Source organism: Oryzias melastigma, linkage group LG6 (assembly GCF_002922805.2).
Source record: "Oryzias melastigma strain HK-1 linkage group LG6, ASM292280v2, whole genome shotgun sequence".
Classification (NCBI taxonomy): Eukaryota; Metazoa; Chordata; class Actinopteri; order Beloniformes; family Adrianichthyidae; genus Oryzias; species Oryzias melastigma.
In genome coordinates, this window is record NC_050517.1 from 9,496,717 (window position 1) to 9,519,872 (window position 23,156).

Below are 23,156 nucleotides of genomic sequence, written 5' to 3' on the forward strand. Positions count from 1 at the left end.
TCCATGCAGAACTACGTGAACTCGATCTCAGCAGGTTATCTCAACAACCATTGCATCAGCGAGGTGGCGCACAAACGCAAATTCTGCTCCCACTTATGGAAAAAAGATCATATGCTCTGTTCAAGTGCAGCTGCTGTCGTCCCACAACTCTGCTTCCATGCAGCTGCAGCAGAAAATCACAGAGCAGATGCTGTCAGAGGGGAAAGACGACGCATCTTTTTCTCCACCCTTGCGGCACAGACACCACCTCTACAAAGCAATTTATCAAGGCTGTAGTTATAGGTGACAATATGAAATTGGACACTAACACGTTTTGACTTCATTAGGAAAAGAAGGAGCTGCTTTAACAAACACCGGTCCTTTTATAAGACCATCCAAGACGAGCAAAATGTAATCCATCAACGCAACCCCCCTAAAAACTAGAGCAGCGTAGAATATAGCCTCACACTGTACCATATGCTTGGCATACTGCTACAAGCTGTAAGCAAATGAAATTACAGAATGTGTTTTGGCCCGGTCATCGTAACTTAAGTGACTTCTACTGAAACATGTTGGCTCCAGACTCACATCTACTGCTGCCAGTCAGAGGCCATCAACTGCCTCAGTCGATATGATTCACCGTCCACTAGCAGCTCAGCAGAAAACGCTAACTCAGTCATCTAGAAGATGGGTGAGTAAGTCTTCCTGGCTGCAGAAGTGCCATCTTAGACACTCATTAGTTCCTATGCGGTAAATATGAATGTTTTCCCCAGAGGATATGCGCAGAGATTAAGTAAGCACAACAACATCCTACCGACCCCTGATGACTCCGACTGTTGTTTTTTTAAGTGATGCATTCTCTCAGAGGGTCGGCAAAAGGGCAGAAAACTACTTTGAGTCCAGCAATTACCATCTAGTTTTTGTTTTATTTGATGTCTTTTACCCTTTATTTTGACTTAATGTATACTTAAAGAGTAAAAGGAAGGTGGACGAATTACTGAAGTCTAAGGTTAGATAAGACTATTAGATGGATCGGGCAGCAATGAAGAAATGTTTTTCTACCAGCAAATTCTGAACCACTAAAGTGACAATTACTGTCTTTGAATGAAATAAGAGGCACTACCATAAAATTTGAAAATTGTATGTTATTTTTTTTATTTAACACATGAGAACCCCAACCCATTTTTCCTAAAATAGAAAATTTGCAATTCACGCATGCGCCTAAATTTACTGCTTGACGCTTGCCCTAAAATGTCCTGTAGTGCTGCCGGATTGACACACCCAATGCCCAAATTGTGCGACAGGACTTTAGATGGCGTCAGTAAATTGTGTCCGGTGTGAGTGCAGCTTTACACTGATATCACTATGGGTTCTTATGGCTAGTAAAAATATATTTTGGATGATTTCCAACACCTGCTCCTGTCAGGACTCTTCTGATTGATGACTTGTCATGGCATTACTACGGGCTACGTGTTAATTCTCTTGATTTTTCAATGTGGTAACCACAGTCTTTTCTGTATGCAGAAACATAGACAAATCAAGCAGTAACATTGAAGACTTTAGAATATGATTTATTCTACAACGGAACATTTGGGAAGCGACTTTCCTTTTTCCAAACCTAAAAGTCTATTTATATAAACAGCAAACTACAGAACGATAGCAACACACACACAAAAAAAAAAAATAACCAAAAGCTGCTGTTTGTTGTCTTTCATTATTTACAGGACACGAATACATGGATGAAATAACATGTTTTCTGCCTGCATGTCTGTCTTGGGATTATTTGCGTTTATTTATGTTATTTGTGTTTTATTTCTGAAAAAAATACAAATATACGTCGAGGAACATGGCTGGTTTTTGATAAATGACCTTGGTTAGGTGCTGTGTAAAACTGAAACCACTATAAAATGAAAAACATTTATCCTCTCAGTACATATTTTCATAGTAAAATAATAATAGAATCTATTCTTATACTGTGTAATACACACATCATCTGAAGTTCTTGTTTGTTCAACAGACTCTGAGTAGCTCTATGACAAATCCTGCTTCATACTGGATATTGTTCACAAAGCTGTCTTCAGTAAAGTTGTGCCAACGGACGAATACTTCAACAATTCAATTAATAAATTGCATCCACTGCTGCCTGGGATTAAAGGGTGTTGAAGGATTAAACATAGACTACTTATTTTTACAGCCACAGCAGATTTCTTAGATATTTTCATAAACCATTATTATTATTATTATTTAGAAGATTCCTTTAACACAACCCACTAAACATGAATTGTATAAATCTAATAACATTACCATCCATTTGGGCCTGCGTGACCCTTCAGTTCCAGGGTGTCAAAAGGTGCTGATTGGTTTATAACAGCAAACTTTTTTTTACTCATGGGCCACAAAGGCGTCTAAAATTTGACAGAAGGGCCAGAGCAAAATCAGATCCATGGAGTGTTTTTGGTAAACCACCACATCAAAGAAATATCATCAAATTTGGATGAAAACATGCTTTTATTTTGATTGACAATTGATATCAAAACAGAACAATTTGGAGTTCTTATTTTAAAATGTGTGACTTTTGTTCTCATTTTAGTACCAATTGGACCAATGGGTTGTTGTCCCTCATGTCCCCTGGAAACTTAGAGAAATGCTGCATTCATGTGGTGTTTGAATGATTGGAAAACGGACTGTCTGACTTGGAAAAATCACATGAACATCATTAAAAACAACAAATCTGTATGCAGAATAACTTTCTACACCCAAACAAGGATGTTTGTAGTTCACAACCTATCAGGGGACACCACAATTACAGGGAAAATAAAACATTAAAATAGATTGTTAATATAATGTATTCCAGTTTGGTAGGCCGGATTAAAGTGTATGATGGGCCCTAGGGTCATAGTTTGCCCACTCTTGGTCTATAAAAATTGAACAAGGTAATTTCAGGGAGTTGAGGGAAGTGAAAGGTACTAAGTGATACTCTGAAATGTGGCTGACTTCAAATGTAAATTAAGCATCTGGATATACATCTACAACACAATGCAAACTGAGAGCACCACAAACACACACACATTTGTCTGTAATTACTAAAAGATGTGGCCTGTTTAATTACACTTAACTAACTAGTTGTTCTCTCTGATTCACTTTGGATATCATCCATCAATCAGATGATCAAACAGAGCAACCTACAAGGATTTCTAGTTATTATGCGTTAGAATATATGTGATAGTACCTTGGGGTCACTGAAGGCAGAGTCTGGGCCGTATGGGGTTCCATTTGTGCCAAAAATATGTTTTTGCGTCCACCGTATATCTTTGGTCCATTGTCTGTGTCTACTGAACAAGTTTATTGAACATTTGTTAATGTCTATGTACTAGGAAGCAATGTTGTCCTGTGAAATGACAGGAGCTAAAACACGCTAGCAACTGTCGCTAAGGTCTTTTCTGATGACCAGATCCAACATTAATAGCAAATAGGGCTGGGAATTACTGGGTACCTCACAATACAAGGCGATACGCAATACATGGGTCATGACATTGATGACATATAAAAATACTGCGGTAATCAGTAAAAATTGTCTCTGATTACTTACATTATATAAAAAAACATATTTTTTCAGGAAAATATACCCCCCCCCTTTTTTTTAGCTTGAGCAAAATCATAATAAACAACTTCTGTCTTAGTTTCTGCAACAAATAATACACACTTTTGAGCAAATCAGTAATACTATGTCTTTGACAAGCAGTGACACCAATTGAATTGGAATTATTTGTAAAATTCAGTGCTAACAATAGTAAACATGAATGTCAGTGCCACTATTTAGTGCAAAATTCTTGTAAACAACAGAAAAAAAATTAAATAATTCAAGTAGCTGCCAGGTACATTGGTGCCCAAAACAAGCAGTCTCCCAACGTGCACCCCCTATCTACCTCCAAAGCAACATCTCACCAAAGGATGACCAATATAATGTTTTACAGCCTCTTTTAATGAAAATAAAAGATTGATACTTGGTGAGAAAGCACCGAGAATCAATTGCAGGACTAAATATCGCGATATATTGCGATATCAATATTTTGCCACATCTCTTAGAGCAAATGCAAAGTTTTAAGCATAAAGCAAGCTGAAACATCACAAACCAAATACAAAGCTATAATCAAAGAACCGTAGACACGCAGAAGACATTGCTTAGCAGACATTGAACTTTCATATTAAGGTGGGGGCCTCAAAATATATACTTGGGAGCCGTAAATGGCCTGCAGGCCGCCAGTTTGAGACTCCTGCTGTAGAGGTTTTTATAAGGAGGATCCCTCTGCTGGTAGGGTGTTCTGGAGGAGAAACACATTTCTTCATTTGGGTGTGCTGAAGCACAGAAGTTTACTATTAAATGTAAGTAATGACTTTTTAAAGTTATAAAACTCAAGTATTTCCTGAGCGTTGGCAGCGATGCACGAACATAGATGACCGGCGACTACTGATTACGTCAGGGATAGGCAACTCCAGGCCTCGAGGGCCTGCATGATTTTCAGATATCCAAGCCCTACTGATGACTGATTACCTGGTTTAGGTGTGCCCAGCCAATTAGAACATACCAGAGCAGGGGATGTTGAAAAACATGCCGGAGTGTGGCCCTCGAGGCCTGGAGTTGCCTATCCTTGGATTATATTATCAAGTGGTAGCATCTGTAGTAGTATTTCCCCCATATATCTCTGTTTGGATGGCTAAGGAGAAACAATAGGGTTATTGGAAAGTATTTCAGATTCAGCCTAAGATCCTTTCTTCCCCCTTAACTCTGCTAGGGGATTTAAATGGAAGCTTGTGTTCTCCCTCATCCCTTTTAAAATGTCATTTACCAAGGGCAAACAGCAAATAAGATCTTCCCTCTGACTCCCATCAAGCAGCTTGCCACCCGGCCTTGGGCACCAAGGCGGTGGCATCAAGCACATTGGCAGCGAGGTCTTGTAAAAACAACATAATTGGTGTCCCGCGTGAAAACTCACAGCACTGTGTCACCGTAACATGATGTAGACATGGCGGCCTCACAACTGGGAGCTAATAAACACCTTGTCGATGCAGTAGGTGTCAGCTTTACACCGAGGATGAGAGAGTCTCTAAGAGACTGGGGAGCGCGTCATAAGCCAGCATTAGCCCACTCTCTAATAGCACTGCTGGTCATTGAGAGTGCCGTGCAAAGCCTGTGATCAGTCACTAACATCGCGGTCCACCATCATCGCCACCCACTCTGTCTCGACTGCTCCTCTGCTTCGGTCCTGCTGTCAAATCCACGCCGAAGCCGATTTCTCCCCTGAATTATTAATGCAGCAGCCACTCTCCGGCTCATCTGATTGTTGTGCTCCTCCGTTCTGTTCACATGTGATTCGATTACAAACTAAGATATAAGAAGATCTCCCTGAAATATGGAGCCGTTATGAGGGAAACACAATTTTCCAGTGAAATCTGACGCCCCGCATTCACTTGGCTACTATGTGGAGGTTTGGGAGCATTGATCGGCAGGTCGTAATTCAGTATAGGATGTCAAGAGCAGCTTAATGCTACAGGATAGGAGGGACCTCTGGAATATTCCACAAAAAAAGGTGAAGCCTATTGATGACTGGAGAGCCAAGGTCAGCGGTGGCACATTTATTTAATCAAGGTAGCCAGGACAAAGCGGATCACGCACTTGAGCAGCCTCTTAGCAGTTTGCAGAGCAGCCATGATTAAATCCCAACCATTGAGGAAATCAAAAATAGACTGAAAATTGAATCTAGAGGCAAAGGCAATTGATATTTTTGAGAAAAAAAGTATGATGGAGGCACTTGAAAGTTGTTAGTGAAGGAAAGGAACAAAACGGTAGCCTCAGAGAGCCCCCTGACAGGCTTCAGATACACATGGTGCCACACCCTCTGCCCCACTCTGTAATATTAGAGAGGGGATCATCAGTCAGTCATGTATTAGATTGGGCTTTTAGACAAATAGAGACCCACTTGTGCTGCTGCCGTCTATCACCGTAGGAGCAGATATTTATAACCAAGTGTGTGACAACAGTAGGTTTACACACACACGCATAAATATGTATATTTATGTAAATAAATGGACAGTTAGATTACTTAAAACGCACTAGTCCCATCTCCTGTCCCATTTTGTCGCAGTTGGATCTAAATTTAGACTCTCCTCTTGGCTAAAAACAGAAGCTGGTTTTGATTATTTCAAATAACAATAAATAAATTAAAAAGATTGTATAAATTGCTGTAGATTTATTGAAAGAAGAAAATATGTTGTGGGGCTGACTATATAACAGATAGCCATCTTTTGCAGATGAATACAAATAGCACATCACGACTACTGCACACAATGGGATTTCTGTCAAATATTATAAGAATATTCCTTTCGGGGGAGATTTTTGGGGCAATTGGTTCGATTTTACCGCACACATGCGCGCACCATCCCCACATTCTATCCCTCTCGCGCGCGCCTACACGCACTCACGTTCGCGGGACAATTAAATTTGATTGATGCTTCAAGGCGCGCGGATCCATGCGCAAAAATCGGGAGAAAACCTACTAAAATAATGCGAAATCTGTTTGGTTTTTCCTTCAAATGTGAGGGGAAAACAAACATGTATGTATGTGTGTGTCTGCAGAGGACGCGCCTCACCACACTCAAGTCCTATCTGTCTGAAATGCGTCCTGAGCCGCGCGGACGCGCAGGTACGAGTTCCGAGAAAGCCTCCAGATGAAAGGACGTCGCCCCTGGCACGCTTCATTTCACGATGGGATGTTTCCTTTTGAAAGTACAGCGACCGAGGCTTGACAGCAATATGGATGTTGGAGGGCCCCCCCACACACACACCCCGCACCCCGCGCGCCACATCAAAACCGCCCTGACAGAAACACAAACACCGACACCGAACCGGAGCGGATGGATGAGCGCGCACTTTTTGCGCCTGACAGACACTCACCTGCTGATGCTCTCACTGCTTCCAAGCATGCTTTCGCATCTCTCCGCGACGGCAACTCCCAGCCAGCAGGGCTCAGACGCAGACGCACTATCTGGAGTCCATCGCCCTGAAAGGCGGCGCTCATGAACAGCAGAGGAGGAGAACAGACGCCAGTCGGTCGCCCACTGACAATTTCCTGCGAATTTCTCCACAGCGACAGCGGCGGCGTCAAAAAGCAGCAGCAGCAACCCACACACGCGCGCGCGCGCACTCGCGCAACACGCAGTCCTCCCCTTCGCCAACGGGACTCCCCCGTGCGCCCTGAAGTCGTCCGGTGAGCGGGCAGGGGGTGGGGGTGGTGGAGCAGATGGCAGGTGGAGGACGGTGAACAACAACTCCTACGCGCGCGCGGCTCCTGGATGTTCTCGTGAGCGCTGACAGGCGCGCTGTGAGAGAGAGAGGAGGGACGGAGACTATCAGTGTCCCACTCGTGTGCGCGCGCACGCGTGTGTGTGTGTGCATTGGAGGGCGGGTAAGGATGAAGGGAGGGAGAGGAGGAGAAGGGGGGTGCTTTCCTCTTATCCTCATTAGAGTGTTTAATGACCGCGCGCGCTCTTCATTCATTTGGGAAAGCGTTCCATCCACGTGCGCACTGCGCGCACGGGAACGCATTACAGAAATGGAAAAAAAAAAAACATCTGCAGGAGTCTACTGCGTTTGCAGAGATCTCACAAATAAAAGTCCTGGGATGAAGTGAAGGCGGCAGTTCCTTTTCTTGAGGCCTGATGGCGCTATGAGCACGCGCTTCCCACAGACTTCCAAGAGGCGGGCCCTGTAGACGGTTGTCTAACACACATCTGATCCTTTATCCATCCCCTGTGACTCTAAAGGAGCTTCTCAGGCAGCATCAGTCAGAGATTGCAGAAAAAACAGAGGAGGGGTAAATATTTCACATTCTTCCTTCCTCCTTTTAACTCCCTTTAATGTGCTGCCAAAATGAAGCAAAATCTGATTATGGCTCTTTAAAGTGTCATAATAGGAGGACAGTCAATGTCACCGGATCCTGTTAAATGAGTAGGACGGTTTTGAATGCGTTTTAACATTGTTCTGTATCCCGGGAGCTGCGAGGCAGCCCTCCTTTTGTAAGCACTGCCTGAGGAGAACATTGATTAGCTCAGGTTAGTGGGAGGACAGAAATGCAGCGGATTCCTCCTCATGTTTGGTAACAGAAGCTGCAGCTTAACCACCAGTAAAGCTTCAGATCACAATCATTAGTTTTCTGCTTCTTATTGAGTCACTCGTGTTTTTGGATTAACCGAGGAGAGCAACAAATGTTTCTTTTAAATTTCTAAAAAAAAAAAAAAAAAGTCAAATGTTGATGATAAATGATGTCATTAGTGAGTCAAAATATTTGTAAATAAAATCTAAAAAAGAACAGTAATCTTGAGGATTATTGCTCTGGGATTTTAAGAATATGAATTTTCCGAGCAAAGGAATTTCAGGATATGTCTCCAGACTGTTTTACAGGAACTCACGTGTACAAGACGCACGTGGGCAGAGCGGCTGTCACAGCCTTGAATGGCAGGGTTTGGATGACAACACACAAACAGAGAGGCTACCGGCTGGCTGAGCGACATTATCCGGGAGATGCTCGAACTGGAAGAAGAAGTCAAGTTCCTACTTTAGAAATGTCATATAACACTAGACATCTTCATGAAATCAGAAAAAAAATATTTTGAAGCATTTTAATTATGATTATGCAGTTTTTAGCCCAAAATTATTAAAAAAGTGTCTTTTTTGAGGACATAATTTCTGGAAAAGTTCATTTGAAACTCCACTCCCTCTTCCTGTCACCCATAGCTGAGAGGTATCTGTTTACTCACTCTCCCGCTGGCTTACAGCCCCTCACAACTCCAACCTACATTACCGGTGCAACAAAATGGCGAGCAATAATGGAGCCATCCAGGTGTACAGTTCTGAACCGCATTAGCTCATACGGGGTAAACGAAGACATATATGGATCTAGTCCAGAAGTCTCTAACCTTTAACTCTGAAAGAGCCATTCGGGTTGATTTCTCATTAACTACAACTCAGTAGGAGCCATAAAGTCTTCCTTCACCCTCTTAAAAATTGAAGACACTGATTTGTATTTATGCTATTGTTACTACTATGATAAACATTAATGAACTGGTGTCCACTATCATTAAAAGACAGTAGCATTTCACAGAAGTTCTTTTCAAAATAAGAGGCCCTGCCAAACATGATCATCTCAGTGCAGTAACAGTAGTAGTAGTAGAAAGTGTAATGTCCGTCATGATTAAATAAAAATAGTTAATTTCACTGTTGTTGGTGCATTTATGCCAAAACTGTAAATCCAACAAACCAAAATGAAATTCAATCTAATTAAGTGACTCCTGCCATAATTTTTTAACACACTTAAATTCTAAAAAAATAGAAGATTTGCTTAATAATCGGGTGCGCCTTAATACTGGTTATGCTTATTGATGTCCAATATGGCGCCCTAGGTGAAACGTGACCCCCCCCATACACACACGCACACATGAATACCGCGGGCTTACAAAAAAGAAACATCACAGCTGCCTGGAATATGTTGAAATTGTCAAGGATTAAATAATAATCACTTAAAAAATTTCTTAGGATATTGACAGTTCTCCCAAACCAGGACGAGAATGCTCGACCTTTTCAATGAAAGGTAGCCGTGCTAACACCGAAATTTGATATGGGTCTCTAAGCATGGCAGATGTTTTGACAAGCATCTCCAGTGTTTAAGGTTTACAGATTTGTTAAATGTTTAAAAAGAGGAAAAGAAGAAAAACAACATCGGCAGTTAAATGATTCTTTTCCAACTAAAAAACATTATTATTCAACTTAAATTGTAGCTTCGACAGGGGCTACGTCAGGCAAGGAGGGGCGGAGCACCAGACACAATTATTGATTATATAAAACTTATGAGTTATTTTATTTATGGTTTTAATTATAACATTTTTTAACATTTTGCAATAAATGAGTATTGTGTCAAACTGCAATAAAATAAAATAAAAATGTATTGTAATTTAGTGCCCCCTCCAGAAGATGACACCCTAGGCTGCCGCCTAGCTCGCCTATGCCCAGGGCCGGCCCTGTTGATGTCCATTGATTTTTTTGTATTACAGGACGGAACGCACAAAAATGTGTCAAAATGTTGTAAATTGACTTTCAACTGTTTTTTTTAATGAGTTAAAGTTTAAGTTTTGCTGATTCTTTTCCCACTTTACGACTTTCCCACTTCTTAATTTATAGTTATCTTTATCTTTTACATTTAAAAACTTTTTGTCTATAGTAAAAAAAAAAGCCACTATGGAGGAGTTAAAAAGCCACAAGTTATGGTTTTAAAGTTTAAAAGTTCTATTTAATTCTATTATGTGTTCAGTAAAAGTGTGTGCTCGTCGGCCCGCAACCTAAAGTGAGTAAATAATTTCAGTTTCAATTTCAATTTTCAATTTCATTTATATAGCCCAATATCACAAAGAAAATGTGCCTCATTTGGCTTCAAAAATAAGTATGTTTTATTTATATAGCACCTTTAACAGAAGAAAGTCCCAAGCTGCTTCACAAGTAAAAGCATAAAAACAAAAACTTCAGAAGGTAAAAACATTAAAGACAGGTTAAAACATAGAGATAAAACCTAAACTGGTTTAAACTTGGTACTGTTGGGTGAAGGGAGGGTCACCAGTCTGTCACAGGGCCACAATCACACACACCTAGAAACAATTTAAAGTCACCAATTCTCCTACAAAGCATGTTTTTGGACTGTGGGAGGAAGCCCGAGTCCCACACGTGCACGAGGAGAACATGCAAACTCCTCACAGTAAGGTCCCAGTTGGGACTTGAACCTTCCTGTCGTGAGGCAAAAGCGCTAACCACTGCGCCACCGTGAAACCTATTTGCGATTATTTCAATTGTAAAAATAGTATAGAAAAATCCAAAGAACTGATATATTTCATAGAAGAACAAACTTGTGGTTGCATTTTTTTACCTGCATTTTCTTACAAACACATTTGTCCAGCAGCCTTCAATTTTGTTTTTGTCCTTCTTTCACCCTCAAGCCTCTCTGGAAAGACCCTTTGGGCAACTTAAGCCATTCAGGCATCACAGCTACATGTGAATGTCATCAGCATCAGTTCACGCATGGCCAAGGCACTTCCTGCACTCTTTGCACCCCTGGCTGTGAAATCCTTCCTTAAGGGAGATATGGAAGAAGGAGGAGGAGATCAGACTCTTCCCTTTTCAGACCAGCAAACTAGAACCGACCAGATCTGAAGTGAGCTGTTAAAGTCCCGCACATACTGTTCTGAGGGAGCACAGCATCTACAAATTAGGAAATAAGTTTTGATTTAAGATGTTTTACAGCGTTTTGGCCGACATGTCTCGAGGCGGCGAGGCCACTGTCCTTCGTGTGTTTAATAAATCAACAAACTCAGAGTGCTGCTATATGGTGCAGAAAAAAAAGAGATCAAAAGGAGAAAAAATGAGCTTTGGCAGGATGGATTTCATGGAAGGCAGAGGAGAGGCTAAGTTCACGGTCCTTATCCCCGCCTGCCTCGTCTCCATTCTCTCTGCTCCGCTAAGAGCCGCAAACAACATCAGAGGTAACAATGGATGCCTCTGACGCAACGGACTCTGAGAGCATCCCATCAATAATTTATTTGTTCTGTTGTGTTCTCCAACAGTGGCACGCATGCTTGTCCTTTAGTCACATTAAGCATGAGAGGGTTCTGTCACATGGGCACTCATGACTCACAGGAGATAAATAGGTTTGTCATTAGAGGAAAAAATGACTATACTGATTTAATTGTCATCCCTGTTTTAAAAACTGTTACAATAAAAATGGATAAATAGAAAAGGTAATCTCTTCTTTGAGATAGAATTATCGCAAATAAGAGGCAGTTCAATGATGCAAAACCGCGAAACAGACAGGTTTCCTTTCTGCTTTCAGCACCACGGACAGATCCAGAATCAAGCCATTCTCTTAAGCAGAAGCAAACAGGTCAGGGAATCTCGGTTTGCCTCCACAAATGTCACAGGCCAAGCAAGAGCTATAACATGTTTTAAAATTTAAGCAGGCACAAAAATACCAGCAACGTAAAATGATTTATTTATGGAGTCATTTGAGCGTTGCAGTCATGCAGGAGCAACAGTGAAGCACTACGACTAGTAAATATTTTTGATTTTTTTTTTTTTTACTTGTTTTGCTTTATTTGTTTTTTTTATTTATTTATTTTTTTTTTGTGGAAAAAAATATTGATTTATTTATTTTCTTGCCTTGAATTAATTCAGTTTAAACCTTCATATCAATAACAGGTTATTTTTCCAGTTGGCACGGTTAAAAAAATGCTAATTTTTGGCACAAAGTGCCACCAAATCTGTTTTAAATCTGTTCACTCCCAATGGTGTCTCACGCCCAAATATTTTACCACCATCATAAAAATTGCAGCTTTATTTATTATTTTTTTTAACCTTTATTTATAGAGGTAGATCGATTAAGAACAACTTCTTATTCTAAGTACACATCATATATACAGAAGCAGCACAACAGAGCAATAAGTTACATACAGATAAAATCATGACATCTTCTCACATCAAAATTTTAAATATTTACAATAAAAATTCAACAGGAGGCACCAAGTTAATAAATTACAAAAGCTCCTTCTTTTTTAAACATGTGTTGTTTAGCACAAAGTTATTGAAAGCCTGTCTTGGCCAGCTGCAAAACAACCACCTCTGCACTTCTAAGCCCAGTCTTCTCACAAAAAAGCTTTTTTTTAACCACAAGCCTGCAATGTGTCTATCTTTCTGACCTTTAAAATGAATGTACTTCAGTGGCACAGGGATTTCTTTCTTCTTTGAGTTCTTGAACTTTTTGGTTTTCGCTGTTTTTTTATGCTACTTCTGTGGAAGAAACACAACTAAAAGATAAATAGCTTTTTCTCTTTGTGTTTTGCACCAGAAATATATATAATGTTGCTAAAATTAAAGTTTATTTCAATTTTTGTTGTTGTTTTATCTTAGTAATTTAATATGGAAAATATTTTTGTTTTCATTCATGCTGTGAATGGTACACATGCAGTGCAGAGCAGGTAGGGTAAAAAAAAAACAAAAAACGAATGTTGCACCATTCCTCACAAGTAGCCCGCACTGCAGCTCCCACACTTATTTAAAAAAAAAATAAATAAAAAAAAAAAAGCACACATGAGCTGACTCACTCATTGTCACTCACTCTCACCCCCACAGTCACTCATTTGCCCTCACTTGTATTATTGTGCTGCAATGTGAAATGGCCGGCGCGGTGAAAATGGGAAGCAATGTATTTGGCGAGGTTGGAGGGGAAAGTAGTCTCAATAGGCTTTGAATTGCCAAGGTCTTGAATACGCATTGTATTATAGGCCTGAAGGCAGCCACCAAATGTGCAAGGAATTGAATTTGGCATAGCTCACATGGAGGTTTTACCTTTCCAAATGCATCAGCCACTCAGACACAGACTCAGAACCCAGCAGACGGACGCGGTGATAGCGTCCCTAAAAATTAAAAAGCAACAGATGTTTGGTTTTAAAACCCTGCGACTTTGCATCTGCTTGAATTGACACACTTTTTTCATCAGTAAAGCAACAAAAGCATTAGCTTTAACAATCTGAACAATGGTAGGTCATTGATTGGTCCCTGACCAACCGATTAGCATAAAGAACTGTTCAGGCCAAATCTGGAAAAAATAAAAAAAAAATACAGGAATTATGCAGCTCAACTATGGCTCATTGACGGAAAAGGAAAGGAAGAAAGTGCTCCTTTCTAGTTTAAGGAATATTTTGTTCTTGTGGTCACTTTGATCAAGTTTTAATCTGATCACTTTAGGCCATCTAAAATGAATCCAGTAACACTAAGTTTAAAATGGAGCATGTCCGAAGGCACTAAATTTAACACGGTATGATTTGGTTATTTCAGTTTTTTTTTCTTTTTTTGCTCATATGATCCTAAAAACATTTAAGATATGAATTATCCAGTTATAAGTCATAACCTTAATTATTTAATTTTGAATTCTCTTGTTTGTAACACACAACACTTTTGCCATGTTGGAGGTGTTAGCCTTTCACAACACCCGTAACTCCCAAACCTTGTAACCCAACACGTAAATAATACAGATCCCAATTAAACAAACATTTTTTGAATACACAAACTCCGAACCTTGTTATTAACATGTAAACAAAATGGTTTGACACCGCTACATTAGCTAGCCTATTTACAATACATGTACCTCCCAGCCTTGTTTGCAACACATAAAAGAAAGACATGTGGCGAAAGCAAATGCTACTGTGACTCCGCTTACTCCAAACTTTGTTAGTAACTCAGTCCGCTACATGTTAGGTAAATTAGCATTATTACAATACCTGTAACACATACAAAACACAGTCTGACAGCACTATACAGTATCCACGTTAGCTTATTTACAATATCTGTAAAACGTAAAAAAAAAAAAAACACAGTTTGACATCGCTACACGTTAGTCTGGTTAGTATATTTACAAACCTGCAACACTTAAAAAAAACATAGTCCGATACAGCTAAATATTAGCTAAGTTGGTGTAATTACAAAATCGATAACATGTTAAAAAAACAGTGTGACATGCTACACGTTAGCCACATTAGCGTATTTACAATACCTGTTATATTTGAAAAATACAGTTCAACACCGCTACAAATTAGCCACGTTAACTTATTTAGAATAGCCGTAAAATGTAAAAAAACAGCTTGACACTCCTACATGTTAGCAACTTTAGCAAATTTACAACACCTGTAATATTAAAAAAAAACACAGTTTGACACCGCGATACGTTAGCCACATTAGCATATTTACAATACCTGTAACACGTAATAAAAAAAACTGTTTGACACAGCTACATGTTAGCAACTTTAGCATATTTACAACACCTATAATATGTAAAAAACACAGTTTGACACCACTGCACGTTAGCCACGTTAGCGTATTTACAATACCTGTAACACGAAGAAAAACCCAGACTAATACTGCGAAAACAAACGTTACTGTGTCTACGCTAACCCCATTCTTGTTTGTAACATGTTTAAAAAAAAAAAAAAACGTCAAACACAGCTACACGATATCTACATTAGCATTTTCCCAATAACACTCTTTTGATAGAGCACCATGTACCTCTCAAAATCACTACAATATCAGAAAAAGCAACCCGAATTAATTTATATTAATTCATAATTTAAGTCAATTTTTGAAAAGTATTCGGGCTTTTATGTGTGCTATACTTTGTGAGAATTTAATATAAGATTAGATTGAATGTTGGTCAAGTATTTGAGCTGGAAACTTAAAGTTACTGCAAGAACTCTCAAGAAATCTATGTTTATTTCTGCATGGATGACTTCCTATTCCTCTTGGCATTCTGGCTTCTTCACACAGACAAAAACATGTCTGATAGCTTAACCATAGAATATAAATGGTCCTGTGTGGGATTTTGAAACAGAATTATTTCCTGTTAAAGAGATTTCCTGCCATCACATAGGCAATTGTTATAGACTCCAGCAAGCCCTTGAGCTAGGAAAAAATGAAGATATGCATGTCAGGCATACACAAACACACCTGTATTTGACATGTGCATCTATGTGTGCTAACATTAAGCTACACAAAACATGAACTAACGTTTAAAAAAAATATTTTAACAATAATACGTTTCTGGAGGCAAAACGCAAAAAGTTCTGAAATATTTAAAAGCTGCTGTTGACAACCAAAAACCTAACCCATTTTCTTTATGTCAGAAGACAATGACAATCACCAACATTCATGATCAATGAATCACCATTATGGACATTTGTCACAGAACACCAGGAGACAATCTTCCACAATGAGCAGGTAACCACCAATCACATAAGTACCTGTAACGCAGCCATTGGAGATATGGTGGCATCTGTGTCGTCCCTGCTTTTAGGGCCAGTGGGGCGCTGCCTTTCCAGATGTTGCTGTGCAGCAATGTGCTGTATGATCAATAATTAAGTGCAGCATAATCAGTCGATATAAATGCATGTCCCTTACTCATGTAAAATGCATCCATCAGATTGTTTTCTTTTTTTTTGTTTTCTGTCAGATATGTTGCAGAAATCAGTCCAAAGGTTTGTCAGAATGCTCAGAGGTTGGTAATCCTCCTAACCACACCTGCTCAAGCTGAAAACGAAGCATCAGCATCAGTTTGAGCAAGAAAATCACTATAAGCGTGCTCAGCACTCCTCAGTTATCAGCTGTGGGGGATGATCACCATGAACCCATGCTGAGAACATCCAATTAAAGAATTGCAGTGGGAAACGTCATGATGTGATAAACGCTGCTTGGGAAGGAAGTGGGTTAGAGTGTTGGTTGTGATCCTTCTCTGTCAAGGAAAACACGACTGATTCTGAGAATAAAAAGGGCAACATTTTGTACTTTGGAACTTGAGAAGAAATTTAAACAACAACCCAGTCAGAGGGCTCCATACCTCCACAAAGAATAGGTATGTTGCAGCTTAACAAATATCTATGAGACCATGAGTGTGACCACAAACTATGACATTCACTTAAAGCAGTCATATCTGTCAAGAGTTTCCTCTTCCTCTGCTGCCATCTTCTGTCAGTCCATTTTTCTCTTCTGCTACCGTTCTGCTGGTTCAATTTCTGTTTCACTCAAGTGCTTCAAATTATGGGTGCATCAACGCATCTGCAACCCATCTACGCACTAGAGTCGACTACGTGTAAGACCAGTCACTCCAGCTATAACCTACCAGTCTGTCAGCTCTGAGGTGATAAACCTGCAGCTGCGCTCGGGCCTTTGACTTGCTCCCAAAACAGCTTTTAATTTCTGCTCTCTTGTTCTCAAGATCAGTTCTTTGAATTTCTCCAGCCTCCTCTCTACGGTACATGTCGATCTCATCTAAACAACAAACTGTCCTCTCACATCTCAGCAAATTCTCTGACCATGACAAAATCCTCTTTTTTTAAGCTAAAGGCGTTGCTATAGTTCTGTTAACACAGGTTAAATCATGAGTTTGTCAGCTTTTTGAAACTGTTAGTTGTCCTATATTCTGAAGAAACCAAACTGCAATTTAAAAAAGATGCTACAGCAGTCCATTACTTATTATGGGATGTTCTGAAAATAACTCACAGCAGACAAATTTCTAAAAGTATTCTTTTTCCTTTTCACAATTAATACTGCTTTTAAAGCTGTATAATCCCTCAATACAAATGTTATACTTTTTTTTCAGACACTAACATTTTTTACACTTTCCTCTCTCGTCCAAACTCTCAAAGCTAAAACCAACATAGTCCAGTGTTATAGAATCAAACCAAAGATTAAATATTTATATAAATTTGTCAATGCTGAACACATGTTCTGTACAGGAGACTGTGTTTCGTTTTTCATTTATCCTTTATTTTAACAGGAGGATCAATTGAGAGCAAATTGTCAAATACAATGACAACAAAGGTCTACAGCAGCGATAGGGAACTCCAGGGCCTCTTTGAGATGTGAGCGCTAACCTCTGTGCCATAACACAGCACATTAGCTTAATCTTTAAAAAGTCTTTTTTGTGAGTGTGGGTTCAGTGGCGTTCATACCAAAAAGCAGTGGATGCAGTTTAATTCTCCCAGAAAAAGAGCTAAAACACAGCTGTGGGAGTTTAGTTTGTTTGTTTGCTCCACCTTATGTAAGAGATTTCCCATTAAACTCAAACTGAAGCTACATTCTCCACAAAGCTGCTTTTGTTTTGATAGGAAAAAAGGCAGTGTTTGCAGCAAATAGTGTAAGCATTCTTTGGCTGGTAATGAAAACTAGGGAGTGTGAAGTAGGCTTTGTTTAGTAACTGCTTTTTTTATTTGTTTAGTTGTTTTTACCATTTAGACCCAAGATTACTTACGGAGATGCAAGAGTTCACTGTGGTATTTCACAGGAGATGTGTTATTTGCTGCAAGACCACCGTTTTTCTATAAAGCAGACTGTAGACTGTAGTGCAAACCCATGCTTTGGATGTTATGTGCTCTGTACCTTTCAGAACAAAGAAAAATCTGCTCTGTAAACAGCGCTTTTTACGTTTTCACCACTGTCGTTAATGTTGTGCAGCAGAACAACTGTGCTTGTTTGCATGTATGCTTGGATGGTTCATGGAGGCCAATGCAGGCTATCTGAAGCACTAAATAATTAGCTGCTCTGTTTTTTTTTTTGCTTTTTTTCTGTCTTTGGCGGTTTTAAATCTCCCTCAGCGGTCTGTCTTTCTTTGCATGTAAATAATTACAAGCCAGCCAGGCAAAGTGAGACACTTGGCTTTTGTCTCATAGGTCAAGTAACCAATTAATAGAGACTTACCCTGATACAGCCTCTTTAAGGGATCCTAAGCCTCTTTAAAGAACTTCTTGAGCCCATGTTCTATGTGCATCAGTAGCTGCGTTTCCATTGAATAGTAAATGGTAACTGGCGTATACTCATAAAGTGCTTTTCTACATTCCTCGAAGGCCCAAAGCGCTTTACACACACCCATTCAAACATTCACACACTGGTGGTGGCTCCGCTGCCGAACACTGGCACCAACTTTCCACCAGAGGCAATGGTCAGTGTCTTGCCCAAGGACACTTGGACACATGGGCAGGAAAAGAGGTTCTGGAGATTCATAGAGCGAATTGACAAAAGACGCTTTCCATCCTTCATATCTGGAGAATAAAACAATTACTCAAACCTGTGACTGTTATGAGTCATTGCATTCTCTGAATGAAAGTGTCTAAAAAAATGACATATTACCAAGTTTTTACGTAGATAAATGTTAAAATATTGTCAGTCCCTGCAGCGGTTTCTCTGCAGTTAAAGAAGTTCTTGGCTGATTTGCTTCTTGCTGCAACATTTTTCTTGCCTTCACCAAAACAACTGCTGCTCCAAGAGAAACATCTAATCTGTGCAACCCATGACCACCAAGCCCCCAGAGGAACTTTGAAAGCAGAACATTAAATGCTGCTTGGAGGAGCAGCATCACCATTTATGAGATGTATGGGGTCTCTGTGCATGTGCGCCCCGACCTTCTTGGAGTTTCTTTCCAGCATATGATGCCTGAAATGGACTTAGTACAAAAAAGGCAATGATTTGATGGACAAGTTTAAAAATGTTACGATGATAAAAAGACAAATGAGGAAAAATATGCGAGATAATCATGAAGCTATCAGAAAAGAAGCATGTGACTGTCTGTTTTTCAGTCAAAGAGAACAGTTTGTCAAATTGATGACACTAATGCAACATGGCTGAAGGACTTTACTTAATTTGGCAATTTAAGCTATATGGCTAAACGTAAGTCAATTACCACTTTGACCTGTTTTTAAGAGAAGAACCTGGCTGCAGACAAGATGCTGCCTGACATCATAGGCTGAAAGTGAAAATTTTACAACTTACCCTTACTGTAAGACTAACCCAACCATGACTTTAACCCTAATTGTAACTGTTACTGTAACTCTAACTGTAACAGTTTCTGTAACCCTAGCTGCAGCCGTTACCATAACCCCAACTGTAACTGTTACTGTAATCCTAACGCTAAACCTAACTATAACTGTTACCCTAGTGCTAACCGTAACCGTAACCCTAATGCTAACCCTACCGCAATTCTGACCCTTACCGTAACCATTACAGTAACCCTAACTGTAACCGTTACCGTACCCCAAACTGTAACCGTTACCGTACCCCTAACTGTAATCGTTACCATACCCCTAACTGTAACCGTTATCGTATCCCTAACTGTAACCGTTGCCGTACCCCTAACTGTAAGTGTTACTTTTATTCTAACACTAACCATGACCTTAACCCTAACGCTAACCTTAACTGTAACAGTTACCATAACCCTAACGCTAACCCTAACTATAACCATTACAGTAACCCTAACTGTAATCGTTACCGTACCCCTAACTGTAATCGTTACCGTACCCCTAACTGTAATCGTTACCATACCCCTAACTGTAACCGTTATCGTACCCCTAACTGTAAGTGTTTCTTTTATTCTAACACTAACCATGATCTTAACCCTAACGCTAACCTTAACTGTAACAGTTACCAGAACCCTAACGCTAACCCTAACTGCAACCATTACTGTAAGCATAACTGTAACCATTACCATAATCCTTACTGTGAGTGTTACTTTGATCCTAATGCTAATCATGACCTTAATCCTAACACTGACCCTGAATGTAACAGTTACCATAACCCTAACACGAACCCTAACTTTAACCATTACAGTAACCCTAACTGTAACCGTTACCGTACCCCTAACTGTAACCCTAATGCTTACCTTAACAACAACCCTTACCCTAATACTACCCAGAACCGTAACCCTAACGCTAACCCCAACCATAACTCTAATGCTAACCCCAACTCCACTACTAAATCCAACCGTAACTTTAACACTAATCCAACTGCAATCCTGACCCTAACCATAACTTTGACACTAACCGTAACTGTAACCCTATCACTAAACCTAACCGTGACGTTAACCCAAAGCCTTATCCCCACAACAAAAGTGTTCAGAATTGTAAAAAAAATATATATATATATTTGTTGAAGCTTAACACGGGAAAAGCTTTATCTTTTAGGGTTGCCAGTTTGAATTTTTTTTTTTTTTCTATTCTTTTCTTTTTTTGTTAAACGATATTGAGAGACTTCTGCTTCTGGTCGAGGACTTTTGGTTATAGTTGTTGATGTCTGAAGCCATGTCCTCTTGATTTTCAACAGAACTAAGCTGGAAGCTGAACGGTACAGAACATCTTTGCTGCATTTGATAGTTTGTCTGTCATAGTCATTGAGAGTGAACTCTTTATTCTGTCTTTAAAAACTAAATTCTTTCATGGACTGTTGGCTTTTGACAAATAGGTTACAGACACATTTATACAGATGAAAGATTGATGCTCATCTCTTCGCCTTTAAAAGAAATAAAACAGACGCGACTGCAGAGTCAGTGTCATGCTAATTCTACTTATAAAGCTCGAGCTCCCTTGTGTGAAATTCTGCTTTGAATGAGAAATCACAGCCACGGATCAGAATAATCACGATGTTTACTGACTGTCGCCTTTCACAGATATTCTTATGAGGTAAAACATGCAAACACATGCTCTGACATTACAGAGGATGCCACTCATCTGCTTGTTTGTCGGTGGCTTAACTGCACCCACACAAAACGGCTTTCTTTTCCATGGGTGCATCAATGCTCTTTGTAGGGAGGAAAGGTGTTGCTTGGGTTGCGTTTGTCGTGTCTTACTTGACTTTCATACCCAAAAGAAGCCTCATCTCCTTAAGTACCAAGGGAATCCATTTTTTTATTGTGTATTTTACATTTATTCTGCATGTTGTTGTCATTTTAACTTCAAGTTAGTGAAACATGTCTTTTTTTTAGTTTTAGGGACCTTTTTTGAAACATTCCCTTGTTGCTCTGACCACTTGAAGAGGATATGTTCGGGGAATGAACACAAGCTTTTCAGAAGTAAGACATTGATGGAGAATTAGCAACAGTCTCAGCAAAGACGGTTGGAACCGCTCAGAGACAAATTAGATGGAATGAGACTCTGGACTCTGGATGGACAGGAGGAGGGTTTGCATGAAGCACATTAAAAATAAAGGAAAAGTCTACTGATTCCAACAATAAAAAGGTGAAAATTTCTTTTCAGTCTAAAGAAATGAGGATAATTATGATTTGACAGACAGCATAGGAAAAAAACAGTATGTCACCCATTAGATTTGAAAGCAATAAGACCAATCTTTTTTTTTAGGAATAAAAAACCAAGTCTTACAAAAGCTTCTAAGAAAGGAAATAGCCACAAAAAGACATCTGAAAGAGTGAGAAACACTTTCCATAAAAGTTGTGATGTCACTGAAAGCACATTTTTCTTAAAAACAAGTTTTATCTTTGTATTTTTACCTCGTTGGTTAGGTAGAGTGGTCCTCTGAGCAAGCACTTTTATTGTTGCTACAATGGCACAACTTCATACTCAGCTCACATCCGCAGCACTGTGTGGCATATAGCATATGGTCTGGTTCGCAGGGATAAGAAATGTCCCATTCATGACATGTGCAAATACTTGTCATGAATGGGAAGCTCTCTGCTCAGTCCAGTGGTCTATCTTTAGTGGTTTATTTTTCCCACAAAACAGCCACGTCTGCTCTCACGGCATCTGTGCAAGGACAGCTGGAGAAACCAGAGACTTCCATGCGACTTGCACACACAGCTCCAGGCACTCTTTTATTCCCATTAAACTAATAACTTAGCTTCTTATCTTTCAATGTCTTAGCAAAGTCACTTCTAGCCTTGAACAAAACACACTGTGTTTCACTTATGGGGCTGAATCTGTCACTAAGACCCAACAGAGGCGAACAAATTTCCCACATTATCCCTTCATTCTTGGTGCAGGATGGTATCTTTTCATTTAATGAAAGTCAGTTATTATCATCACCTTCAAAAGTTTAAATAAAATAACTGTGTAGTTATAAAGCTACAGAGCCAAAATATGACTTGATGATTTGCATTAAGAAGAATAGTTCCTGCATACAAAAGTGTATTATCTTCAGAAATTGATCATCATTTTTCCTTTAAACAGATTCTATAACAAACATTAGAAATTCAATTTCTATGACATTTTGCTGGCTCCATTTAAATGGGACATCACTCACATTGTAATGCAGTTCACTTTTACCAATACCCACGTTCTTTCAGTCAAAATCCACATTACTCACAATGAGTTAAGGACAATGTTTTTTCTGGAGTGTTTTTCCTATTTGGTATGAATTTTAATGAAAAACATTTAAGTTTACTTTGATATTACACATAGTTAATGAGAAGAAAAGATATCCCCAAACAACAAAAATTGACCAAAATTCTGGTGGAATTAAGGGATGATGATGGGTTTTGTGATGTCTTTGAGGTAAGAACATGCAGTGACTGGATCATCTACAATAACCAAATCAGTTTTGTGTTTACTGGTGATGCCGGTCCAGACTGTTGCACCCCCTCCACCAAAGTGAAGCCCGGAAACCATGTTGATCTCGACATGCTTCTCACCTTGCCCTCTCCAGCGATACTTACAACCATTATATCTGTGCAATATGACCAGACTGAGATGGTTTGGACATGTTCAGAGGAGAGACAGTGAATATATTGGTAGAAGGATGCTGAGTCTAGAGCTGCCAGGAA

General features: G+C 39.6%; 1 protein-coding gene across 4 annotated transcripts in view; it reads right to left on the reverse strand.

The window, feature by feature from the left end:
* The window catches only part of lingo1a (leucine rich repeat and Ig domain containing 1a), a 170,863-nt gene that overhangs the window by 29,292 nt on the left and 118,415 nt on the right, over positions 1 to 23,156 (reverse strand). Inside the window, exon 1 of one of the 4 annotated variants that reach the window (XM_024282172.2) lies at positions 6,932 to 7,442. The exons of 2 other annotated variants lie outside the window; for them this stretch is intronic. The gene's annotated coding sequence lies outside the window, so the exon portion shown is untranslated. Of the gene's footprint in view, positions 1 to 6,627; positions 6,855 to 6,931; positions 7,443 to 23,156 lie in introns of those variants that run through there. One more of the 4 variants, XM_024282175.2, reaches the window with a different exon arrangement.